Below are 27307 nucleotides of genomic sequence, written 5' to 3'. Positions count from 1 at the left end.
CTCAAATTCACCAGGAGAAATGAGAGTGAGAATATATTCACTAAGAGAAATAAAGTATCTTTTTTTCTTTTTAGAATACCGTATAAACCCCATTCTAAATAACATGTAGTTTGGAATTTGCTAATTACATTTCTGCAGTTTGGAATATTAAATTCTAAGTGTCAAAGAACTTAAACTTAATAATTTACTCAGAAAGGTTTAGAACGTTGCTTAAATGCCTTTAGTCTTGCACATGCTTATATACTTTCCTGTTCTCAGTGATGTGTTAACAAAGATTATTGTTAAACTATCAAAGGGAAAGAAGAAAGTTTCAGTTTTTATTTAAAGATATACATTTTTCCGCAGAAGATAAACTCTGAAATCTGAAGCTGTTCCTGAGGGAGGCACAACTACCAAAATAATATGCCAAATGAGGATTAACACTGATTAAAAGAATGAAATGACTTCCAAAATGATTAGATGATAATCCTTATGCAGATCACCTATTTTTAACACTGTTTGTTCTATTTCCTGTTCTTTTGATCAAGACTTTTTGATCATTCAAATTCATGTTTGAGTTATCGAAAGAGGGATTTTGTTTATAATATATTAGGCTATTTAAAGTGTGTTTGTCAGAGATGCTCACATTTTCCCTGACATAAATTGTGAGCCATTGCTCCAAACAGATCTCAGTCCTTTACAAGCTTCAAATATTGGTAGTAATTTCTATGTTAGTATTTTAAAATCTTTTCTTCATTAATTTTCATATGAAATCCTTTCAGGCTACTCTGTTTTAGTACGGGGAAACATTTTAGAAACACCAAAGGTGGATGCAATTAAATGTCCTAAGGGCAATGAAGCTTCCCTCAAATTGGCTCTCAAGTGTACCTGTTAGCAGACATGCTGGTTGATGAGCACACCTTTTCTTGTGTTGGCTAACTGATGACAAAACCTGTAAGAGTACAATTACTGCAGTCCCCATGGAAATAAATCTGTCACAATCTACAGCTTCGGGTTTCTAGATTAAGTAACGCTAAAGTTCAGCAAACACTGCAAAGCTATTTGGTTGATAACTGTTACACAATGATGTAAACTGAAGTTAAACCACAGTTTCAAGAGCTAATCGAAGAATAAGTAGTTCCAGTCTCACTGGAATATGCTATCCAGATTTTGGCCTTGCTTCTACCTTTTAGTAATCAATCAGTGTATCTGTCATAACTTGGCAAGAAATTCAGAAAGCTGTGTGTTGCTGAACTATATCTTACATTTCCTGTTGTGAAGACTCTATGAAGATCTTCTATTCTGGGGATGTCTTTCAATCAATTATTAATTTTTAAACCAAGCCCCTGTGAAGACAATTTTTGTTTTAAAGACCACAAATTTCAAGTGAAAGTAAAACATGAAGACATAAGTAACTGCCCTCTGTTTTCAGGTACCATACAGAGGTATTGCGGTTACAAGATGAGTTACAAAATGATTGCATGGGTGCGGGTGGTATATTTGATTACCATAGAGCTGACAGGCACTGATAAAGCAGGATACATGCTTGCATACAGTAAATATTAAGGATAGTGCCATTAAATATCAGGTACGAGTAGACAATATGCAGTCAGGTTCTCCAACAGCCTTCATCTCTCAGTGAAGACAATTCTTTCCTTAAATCTAATTTATATGAATGTTCTTGGAAGGACGCTGAAGTACATTTACTTGAAAAGGCACGTTTTGTTGCTGTTATAGTTCTTGTGATAGGATTGAAATAGCTGCAACTAAGCTCAGGGGAGATACTTCAATTTACAGCAGTTGAGGATGTGGTCTGTTTGTTATGGACTTTGCAAGCTATTTGGATTCATCCTTCCTAATTGCTTTCAGACCTGTGGAACAACACAGTCTCTCGATGGCCCTGTATGTTCAGCATAATCTACATGAGACCTTTTAAACCTAGAATCACAGAAACATTTAGGTTGGAAAAGACCTTTAAGATCATCAAGTCTAACCATAAACCTAACACTGCCAAGTCCACCACTAAACAATGTCCCTAAGCACCACATCTACCCATCTTTTAAATACCTCCAGGGATAGTGACACAACCACTTCCCTTGGCAGCCCGTTCCAGTGCTTGATAACCCTTTTGGTGAAGAAATTTTTCCTAATATCCAATCTAAAGTATCCTCTGGAGCAACTTGAGGCTGTTTCCTCTCATCCTCTACTGATTTGTTGTTGTTGTGTCTCTGTATTTATATTTACTGTTAATTATTTTATTGTTGCCCACCTATTCAAAGTGTAATCTAAGAACATAAAAGCTGGTGATCCACTTCCTAAACCCTGTTTCTGTGGTTGGATGTATAAGAGCATTCAGTAACGTTCAGGAACTTATAATTCTCATTGCAATCACATGTAAGTTTGCAGTGGGTGAATGGAGAAACAGAGACCTCTGCCCAACTTTTGGCAGTGCTTGCAGCAAGAAAGTGTGGCAGTGGACTTCTTCCTAGGAATTAATGTAAAAAAATTACCTGAGTACCAAAAGAATTTAAAAAGTACAGGAAAAGCTCAGCAGAAAGTCTCAGGAACCAGTAGATCAAATCCAGTTCAGACAGGTGTATTTCAACAGTACTATTCAGTTCCAGGAGACAAATATCTACACTAGTAAAATTGTTACCATGGCTATGTCCAAAGGGAACGGATAAGAAAAATGAACTCTTCACCAACCTGTATGCTATTTGCAAAAGAATGGATTATGAACACAAAAGTAAAACCACTGTATATTCAATTGTTGTTGGTGGCTTTGTTTTTCTTACTCAGTATAAAGGCATAAAATTTTTATGCTACCACTGTTTGACATAAACCATATCTTATACAGTCTTTCACATGCTTTGAAAGGCTATTAAAACCACACAGCTACTTCCAGAAAAAATTAGGAATTTACAGATCATCACCTTTATGCGTGATTGTATCCCTTAACCTCATCTTTGTCAATGAATAATTGCTGAAAATACTGAACTTTTTCTAGCTGTTTTCAACTTTGTATGTGACTCTGTATGAAATATCAAACACTGAAAAGCATGGTTATGACTGTAAAGTATAACAAAGGCCATTTCCATGTAGTTCAGGTACTGCATGCCTATCCATGAAAAAAGTTATGCATAAACCTGTATAGAAAAAGTAAATGATAGCTAAATACACATTTAACAATGAAACAAACATCTTGGTAATCATTATTAGCAAGAGACTACCACAAACTAGTCATTATATTCCATTTTAATTTTGCATCAGAGCTTAAAATCAGAAAATTAAGAACAAAAAGTGATAAAGAATTGCTTTAAAGTATGTATGTCACGTCTCCTGCTTATAATGATCTATCTGCAACCATCTATTGACTTTATATGCTGCAATCACTCCAAACCACTTGATGGACCAAGGGACACAGAGCTGAGGACAACCATGCACATTAAGCTTAAGATCACTTCTGTCCATATCTTCACTCAAGGGATGTCCAGTTAGGTTAGGTGGAGGATGGCCAGTGGACTCTATCTTGCAAAATGCAAAATCTTAAAATATAGTTCAGTACTGCTGTTATGGAGAACACTATACAACCCTATATATGTCTGGGGAAACGTACATTTTATTTGAATGTCTAGGGAGTACTTTTCACATGTTAAAGTTGTGCCAAATATCCCATTAAAAAAACCCAGGTGTTGTACTCCGTTATCTGTGGCTTCAGTAATGTTAATCTACTTTCCAGATTAGTTCTCAATCCACTGAAACTCATGACGTAAAGACACACACCTACCTGAATATGTGGTGCTGTTGTCAGCTTTCATCCCATACAGCATAAAATGACCGGCCCCTGTTTGTTTTGCGTTTGGATATGTACACACTGCTTAACATTTCTACAGAACCTTGCACAAACTTTATTTTCTCTTTTGCAAAATACCCTAAAAATTTGCTCTATCACATTTCATTCCATTAGTAATCTGTTTCATCTTCAGAGTCAACAAGAAAATACTTATAGTGCTACTATGTTTGTTCTTAAAACAAACCAAGCAAGGCTGTTTGTCTGTTTCCTGAGAAAATACTTGGGAGACATAAATATAATTATCACTGTTTTCTTGTAGAAACCACTGATTACTCAAAATAAATTCAGACTTTCTAAACAATAGGGAATTATTGGATTACTTCAGACAGATTCCTTCCTGGTGTCATTTTATTCAGTGTCATTAACCTTATCCATGCTGTGCTGCCTTCAAGCAGTTGGCCTAATCATTAGAAGAAATATATTATTTGATAAGTGGTCATTTATGTAACAATATAAATCATCATATATGATGACTGAACAATCAATTTATACAAAACACAGCATTCACCCAGCTCAAAATTGTAACTTTTGAAACCAGCAAGAACTGCAGGGGTACATCCAGTGAGAGATCCAGGCTTCCAAAAGGATAAACTTACATTCCAGAAATACATTTAATTTGGGCCAAATAGCTTAAATATATTTATAGCTTTTAATGCTGTCCTTATGGAATTGTATTTAGGAGTTACTGCCTCAAAAATGAAGATTTCTGTGGTTTTTTTAGAGAAAGACCAGGGTAAAAAAAAAAGAATTAAATATATTTTTTTGACAGAGAAAAGACCTTCTATAATTTGTATTTTTACATAGCAGGAATCTTACAACAAAAGGGGAAAAGGGTATTTTACCAAAAAGATTAAGCACCAGAGATGTTCTATTTAGGTAGGAAATGAGAATAGGCTTATAACTTCAGAGTACAGGTAATATTGGTACACAAATAACTATAAATTACATTTCTTATAGGACAATCTGTTATTTGTAGCAGCCTGATATATTTAGATATATTTGGATACTGAAACATTTACCAAACACTACATTTATGAGTGGCAACTGATAAATCCTAATTAGATAAAGCAAGAAAGTCTAAGCTAGCATTTTTCTTTCCGCTGAAGAGAACAGCACAAAGTAGAAGGATCTTCAGAACAATTAGGTACCTACAGTACTAAGCTTAGAATTTTTAAAGAAAGTTGTCCCTCTGCAGACATAAGGAGTTTTCTTTGACAAAGAGGTACTCCTTCTCATTTCTGTGAACTACAAGGGCACTTTATTTTTCTAGTATCACGTGGACAGTCTAATTCTTTATGCCAACAACAAGGCCTTGAAAAAAGCTAAGATGCCGCACTTTCCTAACAGATAGGTATTACAAAAGAGTGCTTTCTTAACTTCCTTGGTTTTATGAAACGTATTATCCATAAATCAAAGGCAGCAGCTCAACAAAACACAGCAATATGAAAATGTTATATCAATGTTAAAAAATTTAATATAAACTTGATACAAGGGAACTGGGGTCTGTGAACAACTAAAAATGTTATCAGGTTTTTTACACAACAGAAGAAGTTGTGGTCTGTTTCTAGTGGTTTTGTCAGGAGCCATATAGGCTCTGAAAAGTTGTAAGAATGAAAAGGTCCCAAATCTACCCAATCTCAAAAACTTTCAAAGACGTATAAAGAATGTGCTGGTTTTTAGTCCTGGGGGAGAAAATGTATAAAACACTTATTAGATATTTTAGCTAAAATGGAAGTTTCTCAGAAAAATAAAAAATTAGTAATAGGACAGCAACTAAAGTAGAAGTAAAGCCAGCATGCAAGTCACTTCACAGCATAATGCATTTACACAAATGTTTATTAGCTATCTCAATTAAAAAAAACCCCAAACTTAAAAATCTCTCCTAATTAAAGAAATAATTACTAAATTACCAATTGAGAAGTATAATGGCTATAAATAATTCATAAACAAATTAAATATCCTTTTAATACAAAGAGCATATTGACAGTAATTCGTGGACCAGAATCTGCCTTTAAACTTGAAATGATGGGATATGTGGGACACAGATGAAATTTGGCCATGTGTATCAGTATGGTCTCAGTGCATGCCAACCCAAGCAGTTGAAAAGACCAAGGTTGTCATTGTGTTACTTCAGATGTACATAGTGTTGAGCACTGCCTCAGACTGGGTTTTAGTTATGGAAACAAAAAGGAATTTTTTGCTGACTGTCCACATCCCCACACCATATGGGGGCACAACTCCCTGTCCACATGACTAAGCGCAGGCTCGTCATCTCACCCCGTCCTGGCCCTTGTGGCCCATGGCTTCCTAGAGAGCTCTGAGAAAACACCTTTAAGTCCTTCCTAATCTTGATTTGCTTATAGAAAATTCAGTCTAGATCAGAATATAAAAGGAATCTTAGTGAGCTCAGTCTGCTAACAGCAGCAAACAAAAATAATTTAGACATTTCAGACATCAGTCTGGATAGTATTTTGTACTCTACAATGCATATGTTTTCTAATATTTACGCTGCTCTTAACTATGAATATCTGATGACAGACCATCCCTTTCCTTCTAAGACTGATCTTTGAAGGTTTTAATGTACAGTTTTTACTTACATAAAGAGAGGCAGAAGAAGAATTTGGTTTTAGAATTTGCTTTAACATGAAACTCTGGTAAGTATATAAATATAGAAATTCTGGATGACAATTACAACAGTCTCAGAAATTCCATTTAAATCCCTGTTGATAATTTTTAGATTGGTTTTTATGAATATTTTTGCAGCATTCCAAAAATTACTACTTATGTTTTCCAAAAAAAGAAAACCCCAGTCAAGAACCATATAAATCAGTACAGGTTTGGTTCCAAGAATTGCTTTTGTGTATAGACTAAAGGTTCCCGTCTGTGTATAAAATTTCTGTAGTACCATACTTAGTGTTGAGATCATACCAATCACAAAAGATGGAGAAAGACTAACATGCTACAAGACATTGGCTAGATTTCAGATAAGAAATGGGATCTGGGATCTGTCTGCTGAGAAAGAATTACTGAAAACCTAAGTGTGGTGTATAAGCATGTTTTAAATTTTTATTAGGAATTCTATGGGTGCAGATTTAAAAATACATAGGAAATAATAGCCATAAAGATAAATAAGATTTTGTGGGAGAGAAGCACTTTAGTATAACACTTTGCTAATATTACAGACATAAAAAAGCTTCCAGGATGCAAAGATAGGCATTTACGCATAATATAAATGTTCATACAAAACCACATATGAAATAGCATATTGTTCTTCTTTAACCTTACTATAATTTTATTCAGAATTCTGATTAATTAAGGAAGGTCCCAATTCATGATTCACATTATCTAAGGCAGCACACCAAGGACAACCTTTCCTCCATTTGTTATTAGATGTATCAAGGGCTATTAAACAAAGATACAAGCTCTGGCCTGAGTTTCTCAGCTAAACTGAAGACTTTTGAGGATCCTGGAGGGCTAAAGAGAAGAACTACCAGGGGAATTCTCCTTGTGAGGCGGTCCTGTTCTTATATTCTTTCATGACTTGCCACTACTAGGAATCTGCTTCTGGACACTGTGAGAGATGGGATATTGCACTGGATGCACTTTTGGTCTGACCTAGTCTTGCTATACAGTACCACCATTCTTATGTCATGTTTTCTTACGACTACCTCCTCCCTGTCCAGAATATCCAATTACAAATTCAAGAAAATCCAACACTTCTGGCAACCCTTTCCCTGATTTTATTTCCCCCTTGGAGACATAGAAGAAAAGGCTGAAACTTAGAATATTTTTTAACATTTTAGTTGAGTATCAGTTTTGTCTGTTTACTAACTTATTAAAAACTGATATGTCTTAAGCTTTTTTATGAATGAAGTTTTTTTTTCTAGCTGATCTTTCTGAAAACTTGAATACAGTAAGGACTGGGTCTGCTGGAACTCAAAAAGATGAACTACTTTGATTTACCAGGCAAATCAGCACACTGTGTAACGAGCTGTGGATGAGGTTTCAGTGGCAGGAATGAGTTTGGCCACTCCAGCATCTGGGCTGGTATTGAGAAGCCTGCCTGTTGCTGTGTCCCAAATGAGATGGCTTGACTCATCACAGATACATGGTGAAGGTAACTCGTCCTGTCTCTTTCTGTAGGGGGAATAAAATTGTTTGTCACCTCCAAGGAATTAGTGATATTTTCCACGGGAAGTCTTCTTCCAGTCTCTTCTCCTGTATGAAAGGCAGCATCTGCTCCACAGAACACAGAGCTAGATGATGCTGGGAGAAAAATATCTGGCTTTTTTTTTTTTTTTTCCCCCCACTCCCTCTCCTTTCCCCAATGCCAGCAAGTATTAAAATTGCAACTAACTACAGAAATAATTCCCACCCATCTGATTGGCTGCTAATACTGAGACCTCAGAATGACAGACATCAAAACCTGTTCTCTAGACCACACTACCTCTCTACAACACAGTTTGAGATAAGCTGTTATAAAGACAGCTAAGAGCAATTTCAAAACACAAGTGTACACATATTAAGCTAAAAGTACAGAAAGCAAAGACGCAGATGTGAAAATATTTTTATTCTAGTCCTTCCAGTTGCCAGATGGTAATGAGAAGGAAGCTGTGATGAAAACAAGGAGCCCATCAATAGCTGTATCTATATTTTCAAATGTGGCTTCCATCCAGGAATGGAATAGGACTCTATGGGGACAGTGCTATCACTTAGTGTAGATTTTGTTATTGGATCAGAGCATATGCTCATTTTTTTTTATAAATATTAGTGAAGACATATTCTGCAACGTGAATACTGAGTGGGTTGGGAGATCACAGCCATAGACTACATACCAGTGCAACCACACTGCACACAGCTTATGCTGAGCTATATGTTTCTTAGAAAAGCCTTTTTTTTTTAAAGAAACAAAACCCAACAAAACACAAAGCCCTTCAGCATTTAAATTAAAACCTCTGGATTTGGTGGTTTCTACATTGATATGCCCCCACAACCCATAAGGAAAATAAAATGCAAGTAATGTCTCCATGAGCTGAAATGAAATATCTTACTATAACCGTTGAAGAAAAAGATGTTGATGATTAAGAGTTATCATTTCTGCATAGCATTTAACTAGTTCACTATCTTACACAAATGGCAAGTTGCTCCATGAACAGCATGGATAATTAAGTCTGATTTCTTATGGTATTGTCTTTTACACTTAGATTCTCAATGGCTAAAAGGATTTGAGCTCTCACAGAATACTCATTCTTGGTAGCTTTCACTCTTATTCAACTCTCTTTGAGCCTAGCATTCCTAAACTGGCAGCAACCAGCCAATAGGTTCAAAAGTTAAAGCCAGGACAGACACAGAGTGGCATACACCTCACTTAAGAAATTGACCATAAAAAGAAAAGAGTTTGAAGAAAGGGCTGGGCCTAAACAATTTGTTTTTGAAAAACAAAGAAGATTAAACAACCAAAACGCATTAAGACTGTTACACAAAAAATCCGCAACCCAAAACCCGTGAAGAAACAGCTGAAAAAAAAAATGAATCCACACTTTTCTAAAATGGAAATTTTAAGTCCCTTTATTCCAAATAGCTTTATTTTTAAAACATCCTTCCTTATTACTTGTCTTTAACAGCCAATACTGTGAAAAACTAGAGAGTCATGCTTTGATCCCTTTAATATTAAGTTTTATGTCTGGACAAGTTCTCTTCCATTGTTTCCAAAGTTCCAGTGAGCCAAGACTACCACCTATTCACAGAGCTTTTCACACAGCACTTGCTGTACTGGTGTCTACATGACCTTGTGGTCTATTTAGTCTGGTCTTGGACCACGGTGCATATGTCTACGTTGGTAAGTAGCATCGACCAATAAAAGTAAACCTGTAGAGAAAAACAGCTGAGGAAGCGAGATCTACATTATATGCATTTCAGCAGTTTTGTTTCTTTCAACTAATGCTAGCTGGGTGCCCTGGGCTGAATGTATTAGGTGTGCTCCATCCCCAAGGGGGGATGCTCCTTGAGCCTGCTCTGTAATGCAATGCAAAACATAGTAAATAGGACTGACCGGGAGATTTGCTTCAAAATATCCTCCCGATTTGCACTAACCTGCTAGTGTAGATGTATTAGAAGTCTGGAAAACAGAAGAAAACTCAGTAAGGGAGTTTTTGAAACGTGTCTCAATGGAAGTTCTTTTGGTTTTGTGAGGGGAGGAGGGAGCTTAGCCCTTACTGATCTTGATTAGACATTGGAGTGACTTTTGAATCTGTCTTTAAAGGTACAATTTTTTGACTTCATTATAGTTACCATTATGATTTTTTTTTCCACTAAAGATGCATTGCTGATTTTTGGTAGAAAATAAGATCAGATACAGCTTTCATCTTGAAGGATTTCTGCTTCCCTTTTTACAGAATAAATATTCTATTCATCCCTTGCTGATGCTTTCTTCCTCTTTCCATTCTTGATATTTTCATTGGCAATATTTGTTTCTTGCATGGTATTTTAAAATAGAGTACATTTCTCCAAATTTAGCTTAGTAAGACATTTTTTTCCTGTCTCTCAGATTTCATACTTTTCTTAGTCTGACTACCATGATTGTTCAGAGCTTCCCAGCTGCTAGCCCTTCTAGAAATGGCAAAACTGACAATAATAAAGACTGTTTTCACTTTTTTTTTCAAGACTGTATGTTTAACTTGAGCAAAACCAGGATAAGCACAACAGTAGGCTTTAAGCTTATGTAATATTTGAGGAAAAATAATTGTTCCTCAGAGAGGTCTGATCTGAAAGTACAAGGAACAAAATAAATAAAACATACCAGAGTAAACAATAGCATTGCATCCAATTTGTTTCTCATTATGAGGAGACTATTCAAAGATTTGAAGGCAATAGAAACCTAAGATAAACAGAAAAAACCACTGCTTTATTACCATACTATGAAGACCAACTCCAATTAGTGTTTCTATATCAACATAAATGTTTAAGTTGCAAGGAACTTCCCTGCTGAGCTAATTAGATAACTGTGGAATGTGGTCGTTTGAACAAAAGTTTATACTGATAAAACAATCCAGAGTCTGAACAAAACGAACATTGCTTGTAAAATCCTATTTTATTTTATATAGCTTATCATTATCTGATTTATTAATGAGATTTCTTTAAAGGACAAAGGAACAAGGAGACTCTAGAAAAGCAAAATGCATCATGGTATGAAAGTGGGGAAAAAAAAAAAAGAATAATATTTTATCAAGTGGCTTGAGAGGAGAAGATAATTAAAAGATACCTGAGAAAGAGCGATGAAGTATATACAGCAGATATTTTGCCTCCCATGACAAACTGAGGTTTAAAGGAACATGAAAGAAATGAGATATGCTTTACCAAGAGGTTGAAGTTAACCAAAAGGAGAATCTTGGATAACATTTTTTGTCATCTGAGTAGTTAAAGAATGATGCAAGATTATCAGTGTTTGATAGGAGCCCAACTTCTATGCCCTTCACCCCATATTAAATTTTTAAGATTAGTTTACAAACTAGAGAAAGGAGAGATTAAAACCAGCTTTTTTTGAGACAGACAGATATCTGGAATATTTTCTGGATATCACACAAATATTTCAAACACAACTTCTATTTGCTCAAAGTGATAAATATGGCAAAGGTATGTATTGTATACTTTTGCATGAAGCCTTTTATTGCAAGTTGTTTCCTCTATTCAAGTGTTTAGTCACATACACATACAAATATATATCAAGGTAAGGTATGCCAAAAGCTTTCATATCCACTGAATTCCACAATGCTTTTTTGTTATTGCAAAATTGAATTTTGCATTAGAAAAGTCTGGTGTTTGTATACTAGGCATGAACTCTTGTCTGTCTAATCAAGATCAATGGTTGAATTATTTGCCTTGGCTAGACTGATAGGCACCCTGTTTTCAGTGAACTCACCCTTTTTATACTTATCAGCATGGTTTTAAAGAAGATATTACAGTAAATTCTCAGTGACTCTGTTTCCTTTGTGTGTCAAGGAGAGATGTTATTTCTTTTCCTTCCTTACCATTCAAAACATTCAGCACTGTCTGCCATAATTACCCAGAAGATGCCTAAAAGCAAAAGTAAAGCACTTTCAGGGGTGGTGCAAAGTTGTTTCACTAATCTAAGGGAAGTTCAAAGCAGAGAACAAATGGAGACACTGAAGTATGCTTTTCTACATATCTAGGTATCCCACAGAGTCCATTAGGTATAATTTGCAAAGATGAAAGGGATTTTCTAAATCCTTTTCCCATCTTGCAGTTAGAAAGAACATACAGTTGTTACCAGCCTTCACACAAAACTTCATCTTTTGGAGAAGATGTTCTTGGTGCATAGTGACCCTCGTGATTAAAATACTAAGGGAAAACTCAGGAACAGTTCTTCCTCCATGTGTTAGCTGTGTGTTACACCACAAAACTGTCAAACTGGAAGAAAGGAAGAGGAAAAAGGAAAAACAGAGGAAAACAGAAAAATGCTGATTATATTGTCTGTATGATTGGATTCTTTGTATGTTTGTATACAATTGATATAATTCTTGATGTGATTTATAAAGTAATTGGTTTTGCATATGAGATATGTGTTTTATCAACCCCAAAAGGTGGTTAACTGTGGAAAGAACTGTTCACTTTAGTCAATGCTACTTTCTTGAGTACATTCCCCCACTTCCTAGCTGAACTTCAGGGAACAAGGGAAGAAAATATTAATTCCAAAGGACTGAAAGGAAGATCTGCATTATAGCCAAGTCTGACACAGAGGTCTATTACTGAAACAGTGTTCCCAATAGAAAGCAACTAGAAAAGGTACTTAAGAATGGCACATGAAGGGAAGACAGACAAGTTCCTTCTGAAAAGAAGGTATAGTGATCCAAAATAAGGTCTGCTCTAACAGAACTGGAACTGTACTGTTTGAAATATTGCAGCGCCTCAGTAACAGCCTTGTTAAATGCAACCTGTATTTAATGTTTTACATTTCTCTTTATCACTTACTCCAATTTTATAATCTAAAGCTCAACTCCTTAAATCATTGCAATAAATGTGTTTTTTCTATTTTTGAGTAATTCAGAGAAAACTGACAAATCCGTAATTCTTTTATTTTTTGAGAGGTAAGCATTCCAAATAACGCAAATCCTAAGATTTGTGAATCTTAGGACTTTAAGCTATGTTCCTCTGTGAGGGAGAAACCCTCTTAGGAGTCAGCTTAGCAGCTGTCATCAAGGATGTTGATGCCTGGATAATTTTCCTCAGACAGGTGTAATTCCATTGTCATTTATGAGGACACAACAGATATTAAAATGTAGAAAGAGGAATCCAGTTTTATACTGTAATTGATTTACATCACAATTATAAATTAATGCAGTAAATGATTTACAGCAACTACAACTCAAGAAAAGTTACAAAACCATTTATCTGTTAAGTAGACCCATTCAGTTAACAACACGCATAACTATTTCTCCTTGTACACTTACTTACAGTTCAGAAACTTAACTCCATAAACAGATGGAAACAATCATATATCATGTGGTCTGAGGCAACTAGAAAAATGAGCTAGTCTGCAGGATGAAAAATTTTGAGACCAACTGATGTGTTACAAGTTCAGTGTTTGAGTCCAAACAGTTTCTCAGCTCATGAGATTTTACTTGCACTACAGTAGAATTCTCCCATTCCAGAGAATTCAAAGTGGAATTCAGCACATATAAAGCCTATTTATAACGGGAAATTTCTGGAAGATTGGGAGATTCATCCTGACATATAATGTAAATGAACTCCCAACACTTTGCCTTGAAAAATGGCAATTTTCTGGGAGAGCTTCCATCCTGAAAGATTTCTTTCCCATCCTTATCTTTCTTTCTTTGTAGGTTCCAGGTACAACTATTCACAAGTCAAAAGATTAAGTCAGAGAATTAGTTTATTAATGTAATGCTTCACAATTTGCTTCCTTTATTCAGTTCAAAGAACCCCTTAAGCTCTCCTACCTATTGGAAGTTTCACAGCAGGTTGTTGAAGGACCCTGTGTAGGTTATCTCTTCTTGCTGCCCAACCTGCATACTCAAGCTATGCGAGCTGAGAATAAATGGAGATCTTCATTCTCCGTCAGCGACTTGACTTTTTCAGCCTGACTAAAAGGGAGAAGTTGAGTCAGATTTAAACAGATTAAACAGAACAAGGGAACAATATGGGGGCAATAATGAAGCTTCCCAAATCTTCAGGATTAATAAGAAATGAAGGAACAGGGACAGAAGCTTTGTTTTTTGCAGACTCTCCAAGGATTAATGAAACACACTGTAGAGTATAGGACCACAGGGTAAGTCACCTATCAGACAAGTCTGAGATTATAGTTTCTTCTCAGACCATAATTAGTGGCAACAGATACCAGACCTACTATACCCCACCATAACTTTTTACCAATCCAATACAGCCATGCTTTGGAATTACTGATTTATTCCTCACTCCAAAATGAGTATTGGTACAAAGAGTGCAACATTCACACATCCTAAAGCTGAGTGCCGTAAGCACCTAACAAAATGAACAGATGCCCATCCAGTATGTTGAGTTATGTTGGATTATACCCAATAATAAATTCAGGTTTCCAGTGAAGTGTAAACTTGGGCCTAGGCTTTTGGCTATGATTCAAGGCCTAGTTTGGTATAGTATATCCAGTTCAGCTTTACTGAAGAAATTACTGTTAAGATGCAAGAAAGTACATAAGTAGGAGCTGTGCAGAGGATCGTGAGGTTTCTCATCAGGAGCATGACCACCACACACTAATGCATACCCCCATAGCACCTAATACCTGCTATTATTGGGGTTGGGAAATCATTCTTTTATGCTCTTAAGTGATAAATATCCTTCTTACATGATCTCTTGTTCATGGCAAAAGATGCTCTAATTTAGACTGATTCAGTGACATCAGTCACACCTTAGCAGTGAGTTTTATGAATTTTTCTGGTAATCATTTGCCGGTTCAACACATATATAGCAAAGATGATAATGTCTGGGTAACATTCAATATGAATGAAACTACAGAATTTTCAAAAGGTGTTTAGTCAAAAGAATACAATGCAACAATGGAAATGCAATACATGTTATGGACTTTGACACATAGCTTGCACACATCTTATCTTAAAATATACTTTTATAACATTTGCATAAAGCCTTCAGTATTGTTTAAAATACAAGGTTAGAAATGTAAATTAGTTTAGAAAATAAGATACTATTACCAGTTTGGGAGATAAACATAATTGACAGAGTTCAGTGGTAGCACAATATTCAGTGTCATGCCTAGCTTCATAGTTTGTTGTATTATTGGAGCTTTTAGAGAGGTGAGAATAGTAAGCCTGTAGCCTCCTATGCTATTAGCAATGATTCAGTTCTAATAAAGTAATTTCAAAGGAAACATTTTCCTATTGTAAAGTTTAATGACACTGAAGATATACTACAGAAGTTTCATGCATTTTCTTTATTTAACTGAAATTGTGGTCAGTATATTCCTGTGCCACTCAGGGATATAAATGAGTTCTTAGTGGAAATATAAAAGGGCATACACAGTCAAATTAACTCCAGATTTATGTCTTTACAAGCTTACCTCCATGACCTATGTTTTTAATGACACAAAAATAATACATATTTATCAAATGGGCACAATATCTGGAATAAGGTTCTGTATCTCTGCCTCCTAAGTTAGAGTTTAGTATTTGATGAGTTTCCTGGCAAAGAGTAATTTTTGCTGACTAGGATCTGTGACAGAAGGAGTCTGTGACTCTGATCCTAAACGAACACTTGGACAATGTCAATAAATACCGATGCATTTTAAGGGGACATGAGAGTTTGACAAGAGAGCGAGTGCCAGAAGAAAGCAGCACAAACATACAAGTATTCAAAAAAATGAAAGTTGTAAATGATGCAAAACCAAAACTGAATGAACTGTTGCTAGTAGTGTTTGTTCCTGAGGTGAAAGCAAGAGTTTTTCAGGAAAGATTGCTGACTAAAAAAGGGTGCCTCTTGCTAAATATAAGCCTGTCTTGTCTCTTGGTTTCCCCTGTTAATCAATTACACTTAACACAAGAAACTAGAGCCAAAGACACAAACTGAAAAGCAACAGCTACATAACAAAGAAATATTTGGTTCCATCCTTGTTTCTTAACTGAAGCAACCAGTGGGGCAACTCCAAATACAGATTACTAAAATTGGTACCAATTAGCACCTACTGAGTAATGTAGGTTACTGGTACTGAATCCTGCTGCTTTTTCAGGTTGTTTTTAAGAATTCAAGATGAATAATATTCACATCCAATATTTTTACATATAATCACAGAACGGTGTATTTTAAAAGTTTTGCATTAAGCTCCCATGCTGAATGAGAAAATATTTTGATGCATCACCACCTTTAAGGCCACCAAAACATTAGGATGTTCTTTTGTAATATTGTCCATTGCAATTGAACATCCTGAGTTGTGGTATGTGACCAGTGATAAGATTTTAATGATGAAAAGTAGTTACCACCAGGCATGCAGAAGTTGCAGGGAAAAACCCTCAAAATCATACAAAACAGAAAACCACATACAGAACCGCACCCCCAACCCTCCTCAAAACACATGTATTCCAAGAAGAGCATAATGTTAAATATCCAGCCTCTAACTATGCCAGTGTGGTTTTGTGGTTTAATATACTACAGTATGTGAAAGGTGAAATAGAGCTACAGCAAATATTTGTTAGTACGGTCACAAAAATTAAACATACCTAAATATAACTGCTTCAGTAAATCTTTCCGAAGCCCATTATCAAAAAATACTGGATGATGAGCTTACTCACAAGTGAACTTATACGTATATATATATATCCCCTCTCCCCCTCTACATTTGGACTACAGAAGTCTAAAAAGCTCATGTACAAATAAAGTGTGGGCAGTGCCCACATTCACTGTGAATTAGCACACACATATCTGTGACTAATATCCAGACCATTCTGTTTGTTGGACCCAAGACAATAAAAATGGTGGATGAAGTTTAAAGAATTTTGTTGAGGATTTGTGGGTGGCCAGTCAGTATGACTAAGATACAGACGCTTTCTAGCTGCTTCAAATAGACTTCAGTCTAACTGGGCAGAGTCCATGTGGTCAGCATGGAAAAAGTAGAAACCATGAAAAAATATCCAAACCCACTGGATTTTAAGCATGTTCCTGTATAGCTTACTCTTGATAACCCTTCTTCTCAAAGTGATACAGCCAAAATAGCGGAGAGTGGAACTATTTTAGTGCATTGTTATCAAAAGTTTGTTAGTAAATTGAAGGGAATTTAGAGACAATAAGGCAAAAATTGCAAAAGAGAAAATTAGAGCTAAGCATGTATCTTTGCTGCCTGAGAAATGCACGAGTAATGGAGAATCTAAAAATACTAGCTACAAAACTGTAGCTACAAAATTTGTAGCTAAGAAAACATAATAAAAGGGGACTTTTCCAAAATGAATTAAGTATTGATAAGTCATCATTAATTTATTTAAGGAGGCTGGGGAATTCAGAAAGATGGAATCCCAGAATAGAAAGGGAGACATATACAACATATAGTTAAAAAAAAGAAAACAAAATATTTTAAGAACAATTCTGAATCTATATAGTCCATTAGTACGACATGTCACACTCAACGGTGTTGTAATGATGCTGCTGGCATCTGAAGCTGAGTTTTTGTGAGATCAGCAGAAAGCTCAAACTGATTCTCCATGTGTATTGTGGCAGCTGCTCTGCCACTACATCCCACGGGCATATATGAAATAACACATGAAAACCAAAGTAAGGATACTTTAATTATTTTAAACTTATGTGAAGACATAAATAGTCAGGTGTGTGCAACCCAGATTACTCTCAGCTCAGATATTGCACAGCAATAATATCCATTCACAGGTCTATTCTCTGTCTGAAACTGGAGGAAGCTTATAACATAAGAAATTGGTGGGTACTGATGTTTGTGCATCCTGCAGCTGTCACCCAATAGGTCTTTACATCTCTGTGGTGTGGATTAATTTATGTACCACTGAGTTTCTGCTCTTTGGGAATCATAATAACTGGATGCCACCTGCCTCTCTACATGTTGGTCTACAGCCAAGACTAGACTATAAGGGTTACCTGCTCTGAAAGCAAGCATTAGTCTTCAGATTACTCTGCAACTGGACTTTGTAACCTTAACTGCAGATAAATTTCCACACAGTCTAAGAACAGTCAGATTCAGTAAGCTCTTGAAATGAAACAGAACAACCAGAATAGATTTGAGAGAACTGCTAAAAGGATAGGGTCAAAACCAGGATATAATTTATTGACAAATCAAAAGCAATGATTTGAACAAGGATGAGAATCTAACCTTAAAAACATTCACACAATCCACCCACATTAAGAAGATTTTGCTGTGAGACACACTGCAGGTTGAGGTTTGGGCAGATATGACCAATTTAGGCAAAGGAAGAAAAGACGAACACAGCTTCTGCTGACTCTGAAAAGGAAAAATTGACTAAGGGCCAAGAGTTCCCTTATATGCAAGAGGTTGCACCATAGAACCCAAAGTGGACATGACTACCCACTTCCTTGGATGTGTCAGCTGGTAGCTATTTATCTTTTGATTTAATAGACTTTATTATAAGTAAGTGGTCTTCTGCTAAGTGAATGCTTCTCATTTATTTTTCCAGATTATACTCTGAAAAATACCACAGTAGATTCCACATGGTAAAAGTGGTAAAAATAGCAACTAGATTGTAGGATTTATATAGAATCATGTTCTCCCTGTGCGCACTAAGTTCTCTGCCTGAAACCAAGCTTCATAAACTGCACTCATCTTTCCTTACCTGTTTTCCCTTCATTCTTTCTACAGCAACTCACTGTTGCTTTTCCACTTTCTCAAACTTACCGGTTTCACAATAATAATTTACTACCATGTTGTACATCCTGCCCATCCTTTTCTCTATCATCAAGCAGATCACTGTTGGCACGATTTTCTTGTTGTATCTACTCAAACTGACAACGACAAGATCATTTCTGTGCAGAGTGCAAACCAATTTTATGAAGTGGGGTTGAAGATTAATGTCTTATCATACACTAAAGGAATGGCATAGAATCTCTCTATTTTCTCTGCATGTTTTAATTGCAACATTTAACATATTTTTCCTAAGTATGGAACTTGCATTACATTACAAATAAAACTCCATTTAAGAAACCTGCTTACAACAGTAAGGTCTAATTGCATTAAAACTCTGAATGGCCCAAATAGTGCAGTTCACCTATTGCTCTCTGATTTCACTGTTGTAACTTCACACATTTTGTAAGGAATATAAATTCAGATGTTTAGGTACATAAAGTATAATGAGTATGTGATGGGGTGAAGTTTTCTTTAAATTATTCCAAAATAGAGTATGACACCCTACCTAAAACCTAGAAAACATCATCAGGACCTAGAAAACATCGGTAGATTGTGAAACTCTGTTCGGCCTTCCATGTGTCTTAACAAACCATCAAGTATCTTGTCATCAGCTCTTGAAGACTTCTGTTTTCAAGTCATGTTGAACTAGTGATATTTCTTTTGACCTGAGTTTGCCTATGAATGTTCAAAATCCAGTCCCTGTTCACTCTTCCTCAAAATTCTTGCCAAGGAGCTATTAGGAGTTGCAGACAAACTGACCTGCACTATACTGATTACCTACAAGAGACAGTCAGAACTCAGCTTTCTAGGGATTATGTACATAATTTACTACATCAAAGATCAAAAAGCACATGGAAAGCAACATATTGCTTTAAGTGTCTTGCACCACTGGGAAATGGCTATGCAACACACTGATGAAGAGAAAACTGTTAAACTGAGAGTAATTCATGGTGATTATTTTCTAGCCTGACATAGAATCCACACCCCAGTAGTTCACCCTCTGGTATGGTTTAGACCTTTATTTGGTGTGGAACAGCAACTTCATATATCCAAATGTTAGAGAATTACCCTATCAAATGGCAGCCATCCACCATTTCCACTAGTGCCTCCTGCATATAAAGGAGCAGGAAACTCTCTGCCCATTTAACATTAGGAAACCCAGTAGCTTCTGTGAGCCCTTCTGCTCAACAACATTAGTTCCTGGTATCCCAACTACTTGTATTCCCAAAGTGAAATAAAAAAAAAAAAAAGAGGGAGAGAAAAAAAAAAAAGATAAAAACCCAAATAAAACTCCTGTACTGTGTCTCATTGGGATGGAGTTAAGTTTCTTCATAGCATCCCATATGGTGCTGTGTTTTGGATTTGTAAGTAAAACTGTGTTGATAACACACCAATGTTTTGGCTGTTGCTGAGAAGTGATTGCACGGTGTTGAGGTTTTATCTTCCCCCCCTGCTCTGCCTCCCCCCAGCAAGCAGGCTGGGGGTTTGCAAGCACTTGGGAGGGGGCAGCTGACTCAAACTGGTGAAAGGGATGTTCCATACCATATGATATGCTCAGAAATAAAAAATTCAGGGAAAGGAGGAAGAAGGGGGGGACATTCATGGTTATGGCATTTGTCTTCCAAAGTAAATGGTTGTATGTGCAGAAGCTTTGCTTTACAGAAAGTGGCTGAACATCTGCCTGCTGATGGGAAGTAGTGAATAAATTCCTTATTTTTCTTTAGTGCATTGTCGTGAAAGACTGCCTGCTGTCATCCTAAACAAGAAGGAATCACAGTACTATTCATGTTTCAGAAGTTTTAATGTCTTGGTTTTACCTCTGTTAAAGGTAACACAGGTTACTAAAACTGGATTGAGGACTGATAAGTTATGTGATGGCAGTACTGTCTTTTAAGAGTAAATCACATATCTACTGCTTCAGGAAATGTCCGCCCTAAAAATTTTGACACTGTTTGCCATTGGATTGAGTGACCCTCGTACACTGAGAGATGCGTGCTTCTGAGTTTTCATGTTGCTCTGGAATTCAGAGGTGAGCTCTGCGCAGACCTTCAGCAAAGAACATTTTGTTATCCTGAATTTTTGCAGCTGCTGCTGGTCACCTCAGCAATGTGGCACAGCAACTTCCTACCCACCTGTTTGTCTCATGAGCGCAGAAAAAAGAACTCAAGCATTAAAAAAAAAATCCTCCCAAAGTAGGTGGTCTATACCATTGGTGTCTTCTCCAATAGTAGATTAATTGCCCACAATACTGCCAAAACTGATGTGGAATTCCCTAGCAAGACTTTAGTTTGCAGAGCTGATGCCAGAGGGTAGTCAGCTGTCAAATACATCTTCTCAAGCAGCCTATTTACAGCCACCAAATGCATATTATATCTTCATCCCATTGAAAATGGTGTGCAGACTTTCACAAAAGAGATGGCTAATGGGATGGTGAGAGGGGAACCATGGGAGTTTGCACGTGACTGCAGAGGCTGCAGTCAGGTCTGGCTACCTTTTATAATATATCCCAAAGTGCAGCAGCACCAGAGCCCTAGTCCTACCATAGGACAAAGAAGCATGAGATTGCTCAGATGATGCTGAACACTTAATACACAGGACATGTCATGAGGACACAACTATCAGTACATTGTCCACACAGTGGACAATGACTAACCCACAGCCTTTAGCTCATTGCTGATTAGATCATCCCCACTGTTATAGAATCATAGAATCGTTTAGGTTGGAAAAGACCTTTAAGATCATCAAGTCTGACCATTAACCTAACCCTGCCAAGTCCACCACTAAACCATGTCCCTAAGCACCACGTCTACATGTCTTTTAAATACCTCCTGGGATAGGAACTCAATCACTTCGCTGGGCAGCCTGTTCCAATGCTTAACAACCCTTTTGGTGAAAAATGTTTCCCTAATGTCTAACCTAAACCTGCCCTCCCCCTGTATCTATCCAGTCCTGCTCTACTGGATGGCTTTTAGCATAGCAGAGGTATGTGGTAGGAATACCTTTCAGCACACCAGGAATAGAAGGTAGGAATCCTCAAATCCAAGGGCAGGGAGAAGCAGGATCTCAACCAAGTAATTCTTAACAGCTTTAGGAAGTAAATATAAAATATTTTTGGTATAATTGGTTCCATGTCTTTTGGGGGACCTTAGAAGGATAGAAATTAATAATAGAAGGTGCCAAATATCTTACAATTTCCTTGAATTTTCAAGTTGGCCTCTAAGTTCCATACAAATAGAAAAAGCACTAACAGGGCAAGAAATGCATTTCTTGTTTCCGTATACAACATGTGCTAATGCTTAAGTGACTCAGGTCAGCCGCAACTTCTCTCCCAGGGCGGGTGCAGGTACATTCAGAACTGCAGCATGTCAGATGTTCCACAGAATAATGCAGCCCATGCATAAAAAGAACAGCAAAAATATGCATGGAGCATTGTTTAAAGCACATTGCTTTCTCCTGCATTATTTCTTCTGGCTTATTATACCAATCACCTGGAGCATAAATCTGTCTTCACCATCTGTTCTTTCTAAAGCAGCTCCCCATTGCCCTTGACTGTTGCGCTTGTATACAATTCTTTATCAAACCTAATTGGAAACAGCATTGAAACCAACACTTACCATCTTCCCAGGCATGCTGCTTAACCCTTCTGCATCCAGAGCAGAGTTGAACGTTGCACATGAGGGTGCAATCCTTTGATAAGCAAAATATTTTCTATCCAGTGATGATCCTGACAAGGCCTCCTCAGCACTGGGTCTACAGGGTTATTTAGATGTCGCATGGAGAAAACAAGCTTAGGATTTCAGAATTTCAAGGCTGCCAACTATGAACAAGAGACAGAAACATTCTGCTCTGAGATCTTGCAGAACTGACAAGAGAAAGCCGAATTTGATCCCTTATACCCTCTGTAGGCATCACAGTCACCTACTGTGATAGGTTTAGGGGTTACAGGGAGAATTATAGATATACCTTGTAAATAAAATAGGTTCAGCCAGTAGGACTGACTCTCAGACTCCAGCCCAGGCACACAGTCCCTCCTTCCATTTTCATTCTAGCATTAGAATTCGTTATGGCAGTGTTGCAGGGAAAACAAAGTGTGCTTTTGCTGTTTTAGTTAAAAAAAAAAAAGGATATGTTTTACAAAAAAAATTTTAGTTTAATGCTTGGAAAGTGAATGATTCATAGAGTGCACTGCATGACACAGGGGAAACACAATGCCTTTCATTTCCAAGCATCACCAGCTTGCTTTTATTTGTGCTCCATGATTCTATAGCTAAATCTTTGAAATCTTTGGATTTTGAACAGCTGAAGCATTAAATACTGTATTCAGAGAAGATTTACATGCTTTAAAGCAGATGGTAAAAGCAGAATAAGGTGGGTTTCCATACCAAACGTACTTGCACCTCTGTAATGAAATAGCATGAACCTTCTAATTCCTTGATTGATTTAAAGGTGTGATTGTTTATCATCATTATGTCTTACTTTATTTGGAGGGTATTTGATTATCAAATACACAGATATCCAACCCTTTCTAATTTTGTAATTTCAAAATGAGATGCTTTGGGCTACATATTATATTATCAACTGTAATAATAACTTATTTGCTAAAGCAAGCAGAGAAATCAGTCAATAACATTCAAATTCACTTTCATGTGATTATGAAGTGCCTTAAAAGAAGCCAACTGGCTTTACAAAGTCAACTTTAGATGTATTTCTAAACCACAAGTGTGGATAAGTCTATGACAATATTCTCCAGCAATTTGTATTTTGCCTCAACTCATGCATTATGTCAGCTCTAAGATATTCCTATATGAGTTTAAAGTTTAACTAATGACCAGAAAACTTTATTCACTTTCTCCAAATTGCATATTTTTCCTCAAATCCCAAATGCCAGATAATCTGACAAAAATATTGAGTTAAAGCGAGTGTATTAAAATTGGAGCTACTGTGGGTCCAGCTTTCCACAATACCTTCCGCTCAGACCCCTTCCTTTTTGATGGAGATTTGAACACTAAGAATATATAGGCTGAGGTTAAACCTTCAACAGTGTCCCTGATTAACAGAATGAACAGCCATATAACTCATGGAAAAAAAAACCCCAAGTAAGTATTAAGGGGTACTAAGGGTTATAACTGTTGCAGTTATTTGATATTCTTCTGCCCAAAATTAGACAGAGAACAGAACACAACACAAATATCCGATTCCTTACTTTACTGCTCTAATCATTAGGCTATTCTTTAAGAAGGATAAATTTATACAATCACCAGTTATACCTTTAACACAGTTTTGGCAGCTCCTCCTGAATGAATTCCCCTCTCAAATGTCTAAATAACCCTTTCTCTAGATAGTTGACATAAGATCCTTCAGGTTACATCTTTTTCTGTGTCTGCTTATATGTACATATTCGTATGTATAACCATATCACTCATTTAAATATGAATTATTCTTCTGAAAAGCTGCTTTTACACATTCACACAACCAGCTTGCTCTTAGCTTGATATATAATGGATACTTAATGCAACAAGCCCAGTGGTAATCTTGTTCACTTTTAGTGGAATACTCAAACAGATAACTTTTAAATCACATTCATAAAGGCAGCAATTTATTTATCTTAAACTTTCATTTAACTGACTGTGCCAAGGCTTCTCCCCTGTTTTCAGGAGGCAGCTGTCTCCATTCCCACAGCAGAATCACATTATATTCATAGGAGTGTAAGTCCCATGCTTGTTTCCTTGTGTTTTCATCATTATTATAGTGAGATCTGGATTTAAACGAGCTCTAAAACACACTGACCACAGTTTTCATGAGTTCTCTCCAAAATTAGTGACTGGCCTGATCCAATGCCCTTGTAAACACTTGTATTCCCAAAAGGATTCTGTGTACCTCTGTTCCTTTACCAATCAAAATGCCCTTCATAAAAATAAAAGTTTTACAAATTTCTTTGTTATAAAAAGAATTTCAGGTACATTATAAAAGCTATGAATACTATTTAGCAAACAGACTAAACTAAGACTAAGAGATTTTACATTAGTGACTTACATTCATCAGTTAGAGGATCCAGTTGTATTCTGACCAACAAACTATACAAACATCTTTAAGAGCCCCTTTAACTTTGGGTGCTTGATTCCCCTTCTGGTAGCAAAGATTCTCTGTGGCATACTTCAAGGTTTTGTTTTTTTTTTTTCCCCATTTTCCAAATTCAAGGCTACAGAAACTTAGTTCCATTCTTAACATTTAAAGAAACAGCTGGCTGTACAGACAGGTAAAAAAGCAAGCAAGCAGCATCACACTAGTATCTGTAAAGTTGCTTTATTTTCATAGCATTTTTCACATTTCTTCCATGTGAGAGCCGTTTAGCTTAAAAGCACTTTTTGGACAACATTTTGCCTGTTTTTCAGTTAAGGCTTGCTACAACACTTTTTAAACTTGAGAAATAACGCATAGCAAAGCAGGCTTATGGTGGGTGAATATTAATGGCAGGAATTAGAGCACAGAAACTAATCTATAGTCAGAGAACACTAAAGCACAGAGTAGTAAGTGACATAAGTAGGCTAATTGGATGCTTCTTACAGGAACTGCTTTTCTGCAAACATTAGATTCACCTGACAGAGATTTACTTGATAACTCTTAGCATGAGAGAAAAGAAAATGCTTCTCTTTTGTGTAAGAGATTTGTGTCTTGACATCAAGGGGAATAATAAAAAAACCCATATATCCAGTACCTTAATGGTATATTATTTTTGTTCCTCATTTATTTCAAGAATCAACATCATTCTTCTTGCTCTCCTCACAATCCTTTTCCCATCCTTGACAAAGACAACTCAGATTTCAAGAATAAGATAGCATTTTAGAAAATAACTTTAGAAATTCACTTTACAGTATTTTGAACAATATTTGAATGCTCTATTTGTTCTTGAACTAGGACATTATAGCTGCCCTCCTACTCACAAAGGCTGAAATTAGCTTTTGAGTTGTGGATTTTAAAATTTTTATTAATTTATTTTTTCTAAGAAGTTGATAGCCATATATCTTTCTCAGCCTAGGGAACTATAGAAGTGTAGATCAGTTCTAATTAGTAGCGTGGTTTGCAAACACCTATCACAATCTGACTGCCTCTCTGGCCTGTCAGTGGTGACCTGGACAGAGCACTCAAATCCCATCCAGAGAGAGAAACAGAGAGGACAAAATAGAAACATCAAGAGCCAACAGTCAGTCCAGAGTATTTCTTAACTAAGGGTGGGAAGTACCTTCATTACCTTCGACAGCAACCTATCCAAAGGATCACCCACTCAGTCTGATCAAAGTCCAGCACCAAGGTGAGTCACAGAAAAACTTTGAGGGAAGACTTGAGTAATGAAATATTAACATAAGGAAGTGCCAGGAGTAAGCCCATACTGTGCTACAGCTCTGTCAAACCTAAAATCCATTAATTTTATATTTGATAGAACTCATAAATAACATGACTGGCAACTGCATGAAATCCAGCAAATTATAGCATTATATTTAATAGCTTCAAACTACCAACTCAATCTTATATGTAACTACATCTTCTATAGCATTCAAGGCTGTTCTATTGTCAACAGCTATTATAGAGGCATTTTTACATTACTGGTACTTGTGGAGGCTTCCCTTTAAAAGATCAAATTAAAATAGGAAAGCGAGGTTGAGGCACAGAGCCACCTCAGATTAGGTTTATGAACAAAGCAGCTGTGCTGGCAAGTGCATTCGTTTACTGAAAATCTCTGGATAAAGGAGCTTGAAATTCAGTTACTTACACCTAGGCTTCTACCGCTCTTTTAGATGCCAAAAGGTGTCTGACACTCTCCAGAAGATTACTTTTGCCCCTTCTGGAGCAGCAGTTCTTCTGCCCAGGCAGGATACCCTTGGTACCTCCCTGTATATGCCTGAGATCAAGCTGCTTCACTGTATAAAATCAAGGCACAAACCCAGAGTATCAAAGATCTGGCTGAAAAATACTACCCTTGTTTATACCAGTTTCTAGCAAGATCTACATAACTACACTCATGTGACATTTTCTGATTCCAATAGACCTCTCAGCTAAGTGAATATAAAGTCAAATAAAGCTCGATAGCTTTCAGTAGCATTAGGGGAGTCTAAATAGAATTAACACTGTAGATAAATTATCCAGACCAGTTCGTAAAACTGATTGCTAAAACTTAGACTAGCAGTCTTTTGAAAGGACTTTAACACAGGGAAACTATATGTAAAGTAAATAAAACCAGGGGTAAAACTTAAACACTGCAGAAGTACATAAAATGCAGTATTACATGGATAATGAATAGCTAGCTCAATGCTCCTGGATGCATCAATACAGGAGCTCTCCTCTGGACATGCTGTAGCAACAAAGCTGGTGAGGGGTCTGGAGCACAAGTCTTACAAGGAGCGGCTGAGGGAGCTGGGATTGTTTAGCCTGGAAAAAGGGGAGGCTGAGGGGAAACCTTATCGCCCTCTACAACTGCCTGACAGGAGGCTGTAGCGAGGTGGGGGTCAGCCTCTTCTCCCTGGTAATGGGCGATAGGACAAGGCGAAATGTCTGAAGTTGTGCCAGGGCATGTTTAGGTTAGA

Source organism: Egretta garzetta, unplaced genomic scaffold (genome assembly GCF_000687185.1).
Source record: "Egretta garzetta isolate BGI_Z169 unplaced genomic scaffold, ASM68718v1 scaffold46, whole genome shotgun sequence".
In the NCBI taxonomy this organism is placed as follows: Eukaryota; Metazoa; Chordata; class Aves; order Pelecaniformes; family Ardeidae; genus Egretta; species Egretta garzetta.
The sequence above is the reverse complement of the archived record's forward strand: the minus strand, read 5'-3'. Positions refer to the sequence as shown.